We start from the raw sequence: 14,995 nt of genomic DNA, 5'->3' as shown, positions 1-14,995 counted from the left end.
ACATTCAATAAAATTGAGGCAAAACCAAAACAAGCCAATGAAGAATTTAAAACACAAGGTTTTTGGATGGACTCCAAGTAAGATCTGGGTGGGAGTTAAGTATTTCTTGCTTCCCTGGAGGGTCTCTGGGATCAGCATGACCTGTGATAAGCTTTGGGTTAGACAATTTTTGGCCACATAAAGCTAAATCCAAGCAATGGTAATATATAACAAACAATAAAGTATTTTCCCCAAATTATTTGGTAATATGTATGAATAGAAAAAAGGAGCCAGAACAAGGTGGACTAACCCATAAGAACCATTAAAGAATATTTAAAAATAAAAAAAAATTAAGAAGTCATCTCAAACATTGCTATAACTAATAAACTAATTGATTTAGTTTGTACTATTTTTTTCTTCTTCCTATCTACTGACTGCATGTTCAAAAACAAGTTATCTGCCAGAGATTTGTGATTTCATATGGAATCCTTTTTTTATTCTATTTGTAAGGAATTATTCATATTTGTTGATATCTGTCAAAATTTACAATAACAATTTAAAAAAACCTTTTGTTTCAGAAGCATACCAACAACATATCTCTTAGACATAATTGGAAATTATTCAAGATTATTTGAAAGACATAACAATAGAGCTAACCTTATTCAAAATAACCCTCTGGTCACAGGCAAGGTATAAAATAAGAAACTACATACCCAAAGTACTGTCACTGTGTAAATTGGAGGGATTTCCTATGGATGACATTCTCTGGATGCTTCTATTTTTGGATGAAATTATGCTGGCTGTATCAAACCCAATATGACTGCAGACTTCTGAAAAAAGATCTGCGACCATTCAAAAGAATTTGGCCTAGCTGTCTATAAAGAAAAAAATCCAAATGGAGATTATTGAGATCATGAGATCTATTTAGCTATAGGCTATAATCCACCCCCTTGAATGAAAGCCTCTTTTAGGTTTTAATTCCCCAAGATAGAGTGACAGTGTCTTAAAGATACCATAAAGATATCTACAAATGTATGGCAGTAGAAATATAAGTATTAAGGCTTTCCCCTTATTGAATATTCTGGGTGCATGGTAGTAATGACATTAAGATTCTTTATAAGAAATGTTTCTTATTCCCTATAATATCTGTTATGAAAGGAGGGAGAGGGATAGATATGGTTGTGCCTATCTCAGCTTATTCTTTCAGGCTCAGGACTGAAAGTCATAGTTTGATCAATCATAGGTTTGATAGGACAAAACTCTTTCAACTCTATTTGCTTCCAGGAAGAAGTAAGAAGTATTTTGGAATAGCCAATTAATGCATCAGAATTCCATATATTCAAGAGTAATTATTGGTCTAAGCAGTGGGAAACATTCCTTTTCAAAGGGTAAAATAGGCATACTGAATCAGAAAGGTCCTGTAATTTGATATTAAAGAAAGCTTCCATTTCCAACTTTCCCAACAATCCACATCCACCTGGAACTGATACAAAGGTTGGCGCTAGTAGCACTACTTCTTGTGGGCTGCTATAGGCATCTTTCCTTGCCGGATAGTTTGTTGACTCAGCAGCAAAAACACTTTCTCTCCCCACTCTCCATTCAAATGGAGACCAAATCAAATTTACAGTCCCAAGAGATTCTGCCTACAACTTAAAGCACAGTTAAGTTATTCTCAAGGTGACATTAACACCAGCAAATTTGCAGTCATAGCATAAAACATGATAGTCGTGAAAAACATCCATCTTTTGTACCTATTAAGCTCATAAAAGCCTTTTCTAAAAGCTTCCAGCTCTGTCCTTAGTTTGCCACATTCCAATATCAAATGACAATGTCACAAAATTTGTAGTTCAGTCATTTCCAACTCTTCGTGGTCCCATGTGGGGTTTTCTTGGCAAAGATACTAGACTGGTTTGCCATTTCCTTCTCCAGCTCATTTTCTAGAGGCAAACAGGGTTAAGTTATTTGCTCAGGTTTATACAGCTAGTAAATGTCCAGAGGGAGAAGATGGGTTTTCTTGACTTTTAGACCTGGTTCTCTATTGAGTGTGGCATTTAGCTGCCTGAAAATAATTACAGAAAAAACCCAATCACATTCTGGGATTTTACCCAGAATATGAATACATGAGAATTAGAGAGAAGCCAAAGGAGCTTAATCAGACCTAGAAAGGTATTAGGTAAGCTTAGCAAAGTGAGTTGATGTTTCTAAAGGCCTGAGAAAGTTTTTTAAACTAGAATGTGTGATCCAAGGTTGTAAATTCTGCTATTTAGCAGTCATGCTGCTACTCTGGGGTCCCTGGTGACATATTTTCCTGTGGAGATTTAAAAGTAGGTCCTCTGACATTTTCCATAAATTAAATTACTCATTTTACTTGTGTTTCATACTTTCTTTCTTAGTAAGACTTAACCAGGAGAGTCACATTCCATTCCAGAGAAGATTTCTGTCATTGCCTGTTATGTTTGTCATATTTTAGCCCATACATTCTGTACAACTCAGGGTAGATAGTCTCCGCCTTATCTACAGGTGAAATTTCTATTTCTGACACTATGGGTTCAGCTTCACCCATAGATAATACATCCATTTCTGGTAGAAAGAATCTTGCCTCAGCCTCCTTTATAAACAAGGTTTCACTTTGTGACCTCAAGCTGAGTCTTTTTTTTCTGAGTTACATTCTTTGTTCATTAAGGTTGCAGATTTCTTGAAGAATTTCTCTTCTTCAGATTGAGATGTTCAAGTCATCCCACAATCTTCTAGTAGGATTTTATCAGGAATTTTTAAATGCTTAAACATTTTTTAATAATAAATTTCCACATTAGATTTCCAAAGTTATATGATTCATATTGTCTCCCTCCCTTTTTCCCTCCTCTCTCCTGGAGTTAATAAGTGATTCAATCTGGGTTATACATATATTATTACACAAAACATTTCCAGATTGTTCATTTTTGTAAGTGAATGATCTTATAAAAGCAAAATATACCCAAATAAATAAGTGATAAATCATAAGTTTTCATCTACATTTCTATTCCAATTGTTCTTTCTCTAGAGATGGAGAACATTCTTTTTAATGAGTCCCTCAAAATTGTCCTGAATCATTATATTGCTATGGGTAGCAAAGTCTATCAAATGTTCCACAATATTTCAGTTACTGTGTATAAAGTTCTCCTAGAAAGAGTTTTTTTGATGGATTTAATAGATCTAGTGATTCACAGAGAAAATTCTCTCTCCTCTCAGTTAGATGTTTCTGGCTTCTTCCTCAACCAAACACTTATCTTTTAAAAGAAGCCCTTTAAGTTCTCAGAATTCCAGTGCCTTTCCACTATTAATTATTTTCTATTCATCCTGTATATAACTTGTTTTGTATATATTTGTTTACATGTATTTGCTTGGAAATTCCTTGAGGACAAAGACTATCTTTTGCCTCCTCTTGTATCTCCAACATTTACCACACTGGTACAAAATGATCAGTCTCATTCTCTTCAAGTCATGAAAGTCGACTGGCAAGACAAAAGTCAGGGCAACTGATGATGGCCTGGGATGCACTGGATGACATGGGTGTATTTGATCTGTCAAAGTTCGAAGCACTCCCCAGGGCTTGATTCAGTGGAACAATTTTGTTCTCATTCGTCCATTTTTCTAGGGGAAGTCTTCACATGCTTGGGGTAGACATTCTCCTCATTCCCCTGCAGGTTTGAGTCCTATCAGCTACCTTCAACCTGGTTAACCCATTTGCTGAAATGGTTTTCCTGGAGAGTGGCTGCTGTGCATGCTACCACTTCTTGTAGTCACAGGTTGGGTGACAGGTGGAAAACAAAGATAGATGAACAGTCCTGCAAAGATGAAAGTCCTGCTCAGCAAGTCCTTACCCTTGAGGTGTTTGTCCTCCTTGGACATGCTATGCACTCTGCCTCACTTAAATTTGATTAATGAGCAAGTCAAGACATCACCCTGTGCACCTGTAGGTGCTTAACAAATGTTTATTGATTGATTAATTGTATTTTTCTAGTCTTATACTACTATAAACTTTTATAGTCTCCCAATATTTTTATAATTTTCATATTTTTGTAATATCTTTAGCTTCATATTCAAGTCATACCCCAATATTATAGTCATCTATGAATCTTAATGTCCAGGTGTGACAGGAATGGTTCTTGTCTTATGCAGGCTCTATATTTTCTTTTTAAGGATCAATGAGATTGTCTTCAAGTTATGGTAATACAGAAGTCTAGAGGATTTAAAAGCTCAGCCTATTTAAAGTTAGCACCCTGGAGTTTTTAACAGAATTCTTAACATTATTACTAGTTGTCATAGTGAATATGAGGTAGAGGAATTAAATTGTGAATTATATAATTTTTAATCTTATCAGAAGCAAAGTTGTTTTTATTGTATTTACAATGTTCAAGTGCTTTATGCAATCTAACCATAAGCCTTAGTTTCTCAACTGGCCTGTGTTACACTTGGCCCAGAATATATTTCACATTGTTTCCATATTTTAAAAAAATGCATTTATAATGGCAGTATGTCAGCAAATCACAATCCAGAGGAAAAGCAGTTAACACATGAGATATATCATAATAATTTAATAGAACAATGCTCTAAGCAAGTGACAGTAAGCAAATATGCAATTTGGTGACAATGGGAACAACATCTGATTTGTATACTAACCATTGACAACTAAATAACACTCACTGGTACAATCAATAATATTGAATAGCAGACTTTCATATTTACAGTCTACAACAGAATGCAAGAATGGTATTCAGAAGAGGTAAATGAAGCAAAATTAAAATAAAACTAAAGAAAACCAAAATAGAAACAAGATAAAAAAGGACTTTTAAAATTCAATGTTATTGCTGAGTTATTTTTCAGTTCTATCTGACTTTTAACCCCATTTGGCGTTTTCTTGGTCAAGATACTGAGGGATATGCTGTTTCCTTCTTTAGCTCATTCTAGAGATGAGGAAACTAAAGCAAACAGGAATGAGTGACTTGCCCACAATTTCACAGTTAGTAAGTTTCTGAGGCCTTATTTGAATGTAGGAAGATGAGCCTTCCTTACTCCAGGCTAGACACTATCTGCTGTGCCACCTAGTTGCCCTAAAATTCAGTTAGAAAGGAACAAAAATGTTGAATAAATTGTGCATCAAAAATATAAAATATAAAGTTCCCTAAAATAAGAAAAGTTGAGTTAAATTATTTCTAGAGAATTAAAGGAAAAATGAAAGAAAACATTAAAAAAATTTAATGGTTGTTAGCAGTAATTATGGAAAATTCCACTAAAAAGGTAGGAAAGAAGAAATAAAATAGTATTAAAATTCATATTAATTTTTAAAAAATCCCTAGACAGGTTCTCATTTCTGGTAGTGGTCTTGGTGCTGTAGGGTTATGATAAACAAGATTGTTCCAGCAGTCACTCTGCCTTCCTTTTCCCTACCCTTGTCCTCTCTTCTGAAACTGCCATCATTGTAGGCTCTCTCACTTCATGGCTGGATTATTGCAATAAATAGTCTGCTGATGGGCCTGCTTGTCTCAAGTGCCCCCAACTCCAATTCATCCTCCATTCAGCTGCTAAAGTGATTTTTCCTACAGGACAAGAACAATTATGTCCCTTTTCAATTCAATAAACTTTAGTGGCTTCCTATGGACTCCAGGAGCAATATATATATATATATATATTCTTTCATTTATTTATTTATAAGATGCAAAATACTCTATTTGGTATTCAGATCCCTTCATAACAACCTTCTCCTTTTTTAGTCATCTTATTTACCTTACTCCTCTACAGGTACTCCTCTTTGATCCTGTGATACTTGGCTTCTTGCCTTGTTCCAGGAACAAGACATTTAATCTCTTGACTCTAGGTGTTTTCTAAAGCTGGTCCTCATGCCTGGAACACTGTTCTTCCTTTGCTCTGACCTCCATGACTTTTTAAAAGTCTACTAAAATTCTGCCCTTTACAGAGAGCTTTCCCTTAATCCCTAGTTAGGGAATTTGAATGTCTTCCCTCTGTTAATTATTTCCTATGTATCCTATATATAGATTGTTTTGTATAAATTTATTTGCATGTTATCTCCCCTGTTAGACTGTAAGCTCCTTAAAAGAAGGGATTATTTTCTTTTTCCTGTTATTGTTTCCTTAGACTTTAGCACAGTGCCTGGCACATAATATGTACTTAATAAATGTTGATTGATTTATTTATTGATCTTTACATCTATCTCATTTGAAGGATACACAGAGGTAGCCTTTCCCTTCTCCTATGTCTGTAATATACTCACCTCCATTTTAGGATCCCTGTCTTTTTTTGAAGATATCACTTAAGCATCACCTTCTTCATAAATCTTTTCCTGATACCTTCAGCTATTAATATGTTCTTTCTATAACTACTTTCCATAACTAGGCAATTATTTTACATCTACTTATATAGAATGAAGAGCTCAATAAACCTCATTTGTACATTATCACTCTATTATATTTAGCATTCCCATATTTAATCCTATTATCCCAAGTTCTTACATATTCCAATGATATGTTTGTATATTTTATTATTAATTAATAACATTTTAATTTTGTTCTAATTAATTATTAAATGTGATTTGTTAAATAAATTGGAGAAAGTGCCTTTCCTGATAGTAGTTACCCACATATTCCTTAATCTCCTATAATTAAATATTATAATTAGTGAATATTCCATTAATGAACAAATGAAATCTCCAATAAAGCAAAGACATAGATAATTACTTACAATATTATGTATGAGAGAAAGATCACAGCAAGAGTCGACTCAAATCTCAGTATAACAGAAAATTTGACTTCTGTAATCACAATTTCTCCATTTAGTTAATTCTAGACATTTAAGAATCTTCTTAATATTTCTCCTCAAGATGAGATAAATTTTCCTAAAAAGGGTTATATCTGTCCTTTTTCTGTGTTTGCTCTTCAGTCATCATAAGAAACAGTCTTTCCAGAACATAATTAATGCACACTGCCAAGTCCTCATAGGTTCTTCATAGAATTTTCTTTATAACATTTCCACATACCATAATACTTAAGATGGTCTTTACAGGGGGCAGCTGGGTAGCTCAGGGAATTGAGAGACAGGCCCAGACATGGGACATTGGGGGTTCAAATCTGGCCTCAGACACATCCCAGCTGTGTGACCCTGGGCAAGTCACTTTCCCCCCCATTGCTTAGCCCTTACCACTCTTCTACCTTGAAACCAATACCCAGAATTGATTCTAAGATGGAAGGTAAGGGTTTTAAAAAAAGATAGTCCTTACAAGAAAGAAGTTTCTTAAATATGGAAAGACTTACATGAACTGATGCAAAGTGAAGTGAGCAGAAGCAGAAGAACATTGCACACAATGATTTTTGATGAATAACTGTGAATGACTTAGTTATTCTCAGCAATGCAGGGATCCAAGACAATCCCAGGAAGTCAAGATGAAAAATATCATCTGCCTCCAGAGAAAGAATCGATGGAGTCTGAATGTAAAGCAAAACATACTATATGTTATGTCTTTCCTTCCTTCCTTCCTTCCTTCCTTCCTTCCTTCCTTCCTTCCTTCCTTCCTTCCTTCCTTCCTTCCTTCCTTCCTTCCTTCCTTCCTTCCTTCCTTCCTTCCTTCCTTCCTTCCTTCCTTCCTTCCTTCCTTCCTTCCTTCCTTCCTTCCTCCTCTTCCTTCTTCTCCTCCTGTTTCTTCTCCTATTTCATAAAAGGACTAATATGGAAAAATGTTTTACATGATTGCACATATAAAATCTATATCAGATTGTTTACTATCTCAGGGAGGGGTGTGGGATGGGAGGGAAGGAGGGAGAGAATTAGGAATTCAAAATTTTAAAAATGAATGTCAAAAATTGTTTTTACATGTAATTGAAAAAAGTAAATATTATTAAAAATGAAATAAATCTCTGCTTGCTTGCTTTCTCTCTCTTTTCCACATATATTCTCCCTGATTTCCTAGACAGAAGAATCTGATAGCAATATCATTAACAACTGACCATTTTACTCTTTAAAATACATTTATAGTACATATGTCAAAAGTTATTAATGTGTCATGTCTGTGTTATGGTCTCACTTGGCACTCTGATGAAGCCTTTGGACTCCTCAGAATAATGTTTCAGCCTACATTCCTAATTGAAGCAAATGCTAAATTTTATTAGAAGTTAGTGAAAACAAAAATGTATTTTTTTCCTTCATCCAAGTTCATGGATTTCCTGAAATTTTTTTGTGGACCATGGCTCCTAGACCCCAGTTGAGTATAGTCTCTATGGTGAATCAAGTATCAGACTTATTTATATATTTCATGTTTCCTCCATTAGAATGCTTCATGAGAATAGGGGTTATTTCATTGCTTGTATTTGTATACCTAGCATGCTACCTGGTACACAGTAGGAACCTAATAGATGCTTGTTAAATTAGTGACTCAAATTATGTTAGCCAAGGAGATTCCTTTTCCTCTTTTCCTCTAAATGGACAACAGTGAAATTTTATTGTAATTACTTATTGCTTCCAAATATTCTGTGCAATTATGTGGTGAGATGAATAATTCACAGCCTGTACAATTCAAGAAATGCAACTCAACTTCTTTTCGGTATATCCATTTGACAGATTACTGCAGAGGTGCATCAGACTGTATAGCTGCTAAATATTCATCATTAGTTTTTATTCAATTACTGTGTGGGTCTACTTACCAACCTTAATAAACTGAGCTGTAAAGGATATATTTCTATTTTTCTTTTGTAGAAATATTTTTCAATATACCAACCAGTTGGTTATTCCATTAAAGAAGAGGTCTTGTGAAGTTCATGACAAATTATTTACTTAAAGGAGTTATTAAAATGAATGTGGTCAAATAAATTTATTGTAGAATTTAAAAGAGATCCTATCTTTGGGATTCTAAATTTCTTATTAGGGAATTTCCCTGCTCTTAATAACAATGTTATGTTAGGGAACATTAACTGTCAGTAACTGCTGTTGTTCATTGTTTCAGTCATGTCTGACTCTCTGTGATGCCATTTGGGGTTTTCTTGGCATAGATACTGGAAGAGTGTGCTATTTCCTCCTCCAGCTCATTTTACAGATGAAGAAACTGAGGCAAACAGGGTTAAGTGATTTGTCCAGAGTTGCACAGCTTGGAAGAAGAGTCTTCAGGACTCTAGACCCAGCACCTAAACACTGTACCACCTAGCTTCTCCTTAATAATAGATAACATTATCTATCAATGTTAATTGACAAATATAATATTGAAGTGTTTGCTACTATTTCCTTTTGTTTCTGTGTGATAATCAATAAGTTAACCAACAGTACATTCTTTATGATGCTGGTGCAATAGGGATTAAAGCAAGACTGATATCTCACTGTGGCAGAGTTTATTCTGAGTTTTCAAAGTCTATGCTAGCAGAATGAATGTTTGGAGTGTGAACCCAGCTTGTCACTGGAGAAGCAGCCTAGCTAAGCTTAGTGAGGCTCTTCCTCAAAAGGTTAGAATGAAATTTTTTTCAGCCACAGTAGCTTCTGAAAGCTACCAGCTAGGGCACCGGAGGGGCTCTGATCTATATTCATTATAGGAGTGTTCACACCATAAACATAACAGATTTTTTTCATGTTCCAAAGTAATTTGGAGGAGGGATGATACAAGTAAAAATCACATGGTAGACTGGTCAGATGATCCTGGGATTTTATTGCATATACTGTTTGTATAGGGCAGCTAGATGCCACAGTAGATAGAGTGATGGGCTTGGAGTCAGGAAGGCTCATCTTCCTGGGTTCAAATCCAACCTCAGAAATTTGCTAGCTGGGCAAGTCACTTAAAACTGTTTGGTTCAGTTTCCTCATCCATAAAATGAGCTGGAGAAGGAAATGGCAAACTATTTCAGTATATTTTCTAAAAAAAGTCCAAATAGGGTCACAAAAAGTCAGAGAAGACTGAAGTTACTGAACAACAACAATGCAATTATATTTCCAGGCACATGATTAATCTATGATCTATCTAAATCTTGTATTCCTCTGAATTTACATATTTATTTGTATGTGCACTGCATCCTTTTCTGAATATTTCAAATGAAAAATCCAAGGGAAAGAAACTGTTTGAATATCTGAGTCCTGGTTTACCACCATTTATAGCAAAAAACATTAATCATATATATGATAAGAACTTTACAACTAAAAGAGCCCTTAGAAATCACCTAGTCTACCACTCCCTTATTTTATAGATGAGGAGAATGAGGATCTGTTCTGGTCATGGTTTAGCATCTGGTGCAATCATCACCCAGAGCCTGAGAAATCAAATAAATAAGCTGTTTAACAATAATAAAAAAGTCCTTGTACCTCTAGGTAAAAACAGTTCATAGGAATTTAAAAGCAGATAAGAGCTATAGGCAATAAGGTTAAAAGTAATGAGCTAAGACATTCTGGACTGGGAAAGCCTTCTTCTAGGGTCTTAAGGTTAACTTTATAACCCTTTTGCCCAATGAGTCCATAGTGGGGTTCCAGATTTGTTCCTTGTGGGAAAGGACAAGGTTAACTCAAACCACCCCAAACCACCCCAGCTCTGCCCTATCACTTCCTTTATCACAATAGTCCTGCTTGATGGCATGAGAGAATGAGAGGTTAATTCTAACCTCCTCAGCTTCATCAGTATCCTGGCCCATAACAGGCCCAGATGGGTGAAGTGCTTTGTCTAAGGTCATACAAATGGCAGGACTTGGTTTTGAACAGGTTCTCAGCTTCAAAAATCAACATACTTTTCAGTTTAACATTTTACCTGGATTTCAAGGTAACAGAAATTAATTAATATCACCAATTGCCTATCTATACATAAGAAATTTGTGTCCTCTTTTTTTAAATTAAAATTTTTATGTGTATTATTAGTTTATATTGTTCTGGACATAAATGTAAAAGTTAAAGGTTGATTAAGATCATGAAAATAAATTGACATCCTAATAGTTCATTTTGACCAAGTAGCTTAATCCCTGCCTTTATAATAGCTCAATGGATTCCTTCTATTTGCCCATCTCATTATAAACTCATTTCTGCCCTAGACCTTGGGAACAAATCATGTCCCTTATTGTTGTTCAGTCATTTCAGTTGTGTCTGACTCTTTGTTACTCCATTTGGGATTTTCCATTTCTTTTCCCAACTCATTTTACAGATGAAATAATTGAGGCAAACAATTGTCCAGGGTCACCCAGCTAACAAATGTCTGAGGTCAGATTTAAACTCAGGCCTTCCTGACTCCAGGCCTGATATCAATCCACTATGCCACCTATCTGCCCAATCATGTCCCTAGGAAGGAGTAATAGAAGTAATCCAATGAGAGCAATGATTCCATTCCACTATGATTTTAGTATTGTGATAATAACTGATAACTAGGGTTTTTGCCTTCTACTTTTGTTCTCTTATGACTGAATCCAATTTATTACTAAGATTCCTCAGTAACTTTTTCTGTCTTGGGCCTTTATTTCTCAGTGTCTGATAGCCTGCATTGTCCATCAGTGTTCTCAATACCTGAATTTCTATTGGGGAGATTTATTTCCAAATCCTTATTAGGAGACATCTCTGGTTTCCATAACAAATATTAATGCTCTTCAGATAAGTAACTGAAGCAGAGTCCAAATATTTGCCATTATTAGTCTCATTCAGTCTGCTATATGGGCAATAATGGGGTTTCCCAACAGTACTTCTTTTATAATTCTGCTGTCCCAGTCATTAGTTTTCCTGCCCCTGAATTTCAGTTCCTAAGACCTATTTCTTGACCTCACTAAAGCTGCCTATTTGCTGATATAAACCTTTAGCAAACATTTTCTCCTCTCTTACCTAGTCAGATGTGTCACAGGGCAGTTGATACACAAGACAGAAAATTAAAATTAGTTCCTGGGAAATAAGAATGCTTAAGTCAAAGCAGGAACAGGAGTAAGACTGGCCAGCTACTGCATTGTGGAATGACTGTCAGATGACTCCTTATAGTCTCTGGTTGAGGTTCAAGATGGGTCCTAGATTTTGGGGTAGGGACAAGTAAAGAGATAGCAGTTAATAAGGCTCAAATACAGAACCTATAGGGATAGGAGGAGATCTGGCACTTTTATTTTGGGCTTTGTTTGGACGTTTCATTAAAGGTATGCTCTCTGTCAATTCTTCATTGTCTGATCTCTCTGTTTTGGAACTATCTTTCGAATTATGTCTTTCTATGAAGTTCTTTCTACTTGGGTTTTGGATAATCCAAATCCTAATATTTATCCCCTATTTTGGTTCTTGGTCTTTGGCCAAATCTATGTCTATCTGGACTTCTGGTTCAACCTTCTACTAATGAAGCTCCAGATTTAAAAAAGAAGGAACAGAAGAAAACTCAAATTTTAAACCTGGAAGGAATATCACAGATCATTTGGTAATAATTTCCTCATTTTCCATCTCTAAGTATTATGAGAGTAGAAAGTGCTTGTGTTTGCCAGAAGATTGGTTACTCCCTCTTGGCTGTCTCATCTTCCTGCTCTTTCTCAGCTCTTCCCTTCAGAAATGACGTTCTCTCTAGTCAATACTCTTAGCTCTTACCCTTGTGAGGGAATGGTTTTCCTTTCAAAAATCTCACAGAAAGTACAATGGGAAGATGTGCCTGAGGTGACTGCCTGAGAAAGACTAATTATGGCTCTTTTACAAACTCCTACTGCTGGCTCATTCAGCATCTGAATTCATTTTTCTTTCCATGCTTTGAGGAAGCTTTAAAAATATGAATCAATAATTCTTTTTTGATCAGTTCAAGACCTAAGAATATCCTAAATAAGAAAGCAAATCTGTCTCTCTTGTAGTGGTAAACATATCTATACATATATATTATAAGGGTAAAATGGGGTTAATTTTAAAAGGGTTAGACTTTATATTTTATGAGTGTGGTCTCCAGGAATTTAATTAATTCCAAAGAGATTTTATTTACAATTTCATTACAAAATGTAGAAAGAGTGAAGCAAGAAATCAGAGAGAGCATAAGGTAAGATATCTCGCCTCAGTACTAAGTAATTTACCTCCTCCCCCTCCCCCCCAACCTTGGCAGGGAGAGTTAGAGCTACCCTTAAGAGTAGGTCTTTCCTGAGGCTGGTCTCTTTAGAGAAAAAACCAGCAGTTAAGTCAGCCTTTCACTCACCACGTGTCAGTCAAGTCAGCAGATTCTTTATCAGCTTCACCAGGAAACAGGGTCTCAGGTCCAGTCAGCACTCCAGGGAATGAAGAATTTTTTTTCTCTCACAGGAAGTAACAGCTCCTTTTAAAGATGCTTCCTTTGTGTCACTTCCTGTGTCTTCTCCTAATTTTATGTCTACCAATCACATGTGACACTCTGCTCTAGGATTGCACAGAAGGCAGTCAGTTGATTCTGATTCGTCACTCACTATCACATACGTGGGTCACAGACCTCCCTCACTCAAGTGTGAATGGGGTGTTTATACCTTTGGTCATTAAATCTAAAATGGGCAGATTTTCATACTCAACTTTAAGTAGGGTGTTCTAAAAATAAACAGGGGTTACAATTTAATCTTCACATTCAGGGGAGAGTTAAGTATTTTCATTGTTATAATCAGGGGAGTATTAAATTTAATCTTTACAATATGTATATGTAAACACACATATATACTTTATATATATAAGCTTAAGATTTCTATTTCTCTCCTGTAAATGCTTTGTTACTTGTGACTTCTTTTCATATTCACTTCAGTAAGGAAATGCACAGATTGGTAATCCAATGATAAGTCACATTTTAAAAATCTTAAACAAGTCAGTCTTAAAACAGCAACAAAACAGAAAGTAAACTCTTAAGAAGTCAGAATTGGGAAAAGCTCGTTTTCTCTTTTTCAATCTCTCAGTCTCTCTACCTCTTTTCCTCCCTCTCTCCTCTCTTTTTCTTTTATATATGCATGCGCACACACACAGAATTGAGGCAAATAATGGGAAAGTGTCTATTTGCCAGTTTTGTTCACAGCAGAATGAACAGCTCTGGCCACTCTGTGTCTGTTCTCTATGGTTTTTGAATAACTCAGCCACAGCCCTTACCTTGATATCCCAGCATTTTCTGTCTTGGTGATTTGCTTGCAGGGACAGTGTTAGCTTGCCTCCTCCCAGAGTCACCTCTGCTCCAATGCCTGGGTCCATGGTGCAGTGGTTGCAGCGATTCTGTCTTTCCCCTGCGCCCCAACTCTCTTCTCCTCTTGCCTTTTTCTGTCTCCATCCCTTTCATTCTCTCACAAGGCTGCTCTTTCTCCTAATCATTCCTCAGGAATGAGAGGAGCTAAACTCTTCAAGATCTCAGTTGATGAACATTGGGGAATTTTGATCTTGTAGAGGACACAGGACTCCAGCAATGTTCAATTACATACAAATGAGGAAATTCTACCTCCATAAAAAGTCTTATAGCTAAAGTGCCCCAGCTAAAGTTCAAACTCAGGTGTTCTGACTACAGATTTAGTAGTCTTTTCACTCCTACCTCATGATTTTCATTTTGAGTAAATGCAGAAGAATGGGAGCAAACAGTTGATGATCAAGAATACATAGATGGAATGATGGGAGAAGATATGAGGAAATGCTGGAAAGAAATCAGGAGAAGATGAGTAAGTAAGATTTAAGTTAAATTAAATTTTAAAAAATTAAGATTTCGTAGTAACATCATCTAGGATAATGTTTTGAGATGAAAAATAATCTTGAAGAAAGGGAAAAAAGGAAAGTTTTCTTGAAGTATTGTATCCCACTAGTACTGTATAATGAGCAGGGAAAAGAAATTACTGGTCATAAAGAAATAGGCAATTCTCTAGGACTATACATTACAAATTAATTGCTAATCTGTATTAAGAGAAGAGATTTCCATAAGGGAATTCCCCTCACCAATGAAATCACGGGTCCAGAACAAGGTTAAGATCATCAACAACAAAAACAGAATCTGTATCAAGTGTTATAAAGATTGATATTATTTCTACAGTACACAGGAACATGTGAGTGAGAATGATTTATTCAATTTAACTGGGGGAGTGAGTAGCAGATTTGG

At 35.6% G+C, this 14,995-nt stretch overlaps 1 pseudogene; it reads right to left on the bottom strand.

Moving 5' to 3' along the window:
• LOC100026211 (triosephosphate isomerase-like) overlaps positions 1 to 14,109 on the bottom strand; it is a 32,502-nt pseudogene extending 18,393 nt beyond the window's left edge.
• Between the last annotated feature and the right edge of the window lie 886 nt (positions 14,110 to 14,995).

The sequence above is a fragment of the Monodelphis domestica genome, chromosome 1, assembly GCF_027887165.1.
Source record: "Monodelphis domestica isolate mMonDom1 chromosome 1, mMonDom1.pri, whole genome shotgun sequence".
Taxonomy (NCBI): domain Eukaryota; kingdom Metazoa; phylum Chordata; class Mammalia; order Didelphimorphia; family Didelphidae; genus Monodelphis; species Monodelphis domestica.
Note: the sequence above shows the minus strand (reverse complement) of the source record. Positions and strands in the feature narration are given on the sequence as shown.